Source organism: Formica exsecta, unplaced genomic scaffold (genome assembly GCF_003651465.1).
Source record: "Formica exsecta isolate Colony F162 unplaced genomic scaffold, ASM365146v1 scaffold1389, whole genome shotgun sequence".
NCBI lineage: Eukaryota > Metazoa > Arthropoda > Insecta > Hymenoptera > Formicidae > Formica > Formica exsecta.
The window spans coordinates 87,348-89,588 of record NW_021848720.1 but is presented as its reverse complement, the minus strand read 5'-3'; positions in this window follow the sequence as shown (position 1 = coordinate 89,588).

The following is a 2,241-nucleotide window of genomic DNA, read 5'->3' as shown; positions in this document are numbered from 1 at the left end:
AGGAGTCCCTATATAAAAAATATATTTTTCTCTAGAGCTAAATTTTCAAAAAGCTTTCATCATTTTCCATCGCTTATAATCTAAAAGATATGGCCCGATATTTTTATCAAGAGTTCCCCTAAAAATGGTCATAAAAAGTAAATATACTTTTATTAAACACTAAATGTGTTTAATAAAAAGCAATGCTGTACAAAATTTACATAGTGTTCCATATCGTAAATAAAAGAATCATTTATCTCGTCTATTGAAAATTAAGTATATGTAAAGATAAGCATTAGCAAGAAAAAAGCAGATTATCTGCTGGATAAATTTAGCCAACAATTAATTAGAAAGAAAAAAGTCGAACAAAGTAAAACATTGAGCGCAAAATGTCTCAATCGCATTTAACTGATATAGATTATATGATGGATGACTATGTGATATGTGTATATCTAATCTATATTTATTTGTAATGTAGATAAAAAATGAAGATAAAATAATATAAAATCGTGTATTAATAATTTCAACCACAAACATTTTGTGTATTTGGAATTACTCGTAACTTTTGGTTCTGGAAATGTAAATATTTATATTTTATATATAAATGTAATTAATGCATAATTAATATTTTTAAGTCACTTACAAATGGCTAAAAATGAATTTGCATGTTTATGTTATTATAACAAAACAAATCTTGTGGGAATTCTATCAAAAATAAAAATATTATTAATATATTCAGTTGAATTAAAAGCGTTAGAGCCACCGCACAAGCTTTTCCGTAATGCGTTACGTTACGTTAAGTACTGATTCTAAACCTAAACTTGTACGTAATCTTAAACTTCAGTCAACGCACAAACAAAATCGTAACGTAGTAAGCTTTTGTTACGTCACGATTTTCTCTGTGCGTTGAATGAAGTTTAAGATTACGTACGAGTTTAGGTTTAGAATCAGTACTTAACGTAACGTAATGCATTACGGAAAAGCTTGTGCGGTGGCCCTTAGAGTCTGAAATAGAAATGTTAAGCATTAGTCAAAGAAGAGTAATAAGGTAATAATTTTGTTTATAAATTATATAATAAAGGTTTTATTATTTTCTTGGACTAAATACTTTAAGGACAAGAATCTATTTAACTTTTTTTGACATATTGGACTAATTTTTTTAAAGCAATGAGAAACATGGATGTGGAAATTAATGGTTTATTCAGTTGGAACTGCCTTTTACAATATAATGTTATCGGAGAGCATTAAAATATCTGTCATCGACAAAAAGTAGTTCAAATTTGAATCAAAATGAGGAGGAAATTTAGTCAATCGACGGACGTTGCTTTTTTATAATGTAACTTCGTAACAAATGAAAAGAATTGGACTTGACTAAAAAATTCTAAAACTAGAAACTTCAAGCTTTGTAACGCTTTTTTATGGATCTCAATCCGATTATATGCGACGAAGTTGCAGCCACTTGAAAATTGCCTTTTTTGTAGAAGGAAGAAAGTGGCCCTTTAATTTTTTTGCGTAGTGTATAATTTTAATTCGGAAGTTAAACTGTATAGATATTTTATTAATAATTTTAATACAGAAGTTAAATTATATACAAACTATATAATCAATAATAATAATATAAATTGTGTAAGGTGAATAAATATCGAAATATAGAAAGCAATAGAATGGAAATTCTTTTTATTACAAAGCGGATAGACTTGTTTCATATTCATATATTTAATATAAATATAAAACAAGTTCATTCTATTGAATAAACGCATACACATAAACAGTACATAATGTTATCGGAGAGCATTAAAATATCTGTCATCGACAAAAAGTAGTTCAAATTTGAATCAAAATGAGGAGGAAGAGTCGGTTTGTGATGCTGAATTGCAGATTTTATTAGAAAATGATATAAAAGTTTATAATAATATGGCAACTGCATTGATTAAAATGCAAGTCTACGATGCAATTTTAGAAAATGTGAAAGATGTTTGGAAGTGTCAATCACAAAATGTAAAAGCACTATTTAGGAAAGATATTGCGAAAAACCTAATCTTCTGTTATTTACTATATTTAATCTTTTTTTTTTTAAATTAGTTGTATATTATTTTGATTTATATTTTACATATGGAAAATTCAAATATGTGTGTATACATATTGTGCGTATTGTAGGAACAATATTGAAACACAAAGGGGAATATGCGAAAGCTTATGCAATCTCTCTCTCTCTCTCTCTCTCTCTCTCTCTCTCTCTCAAATTAATTTAGAAATGAAGAT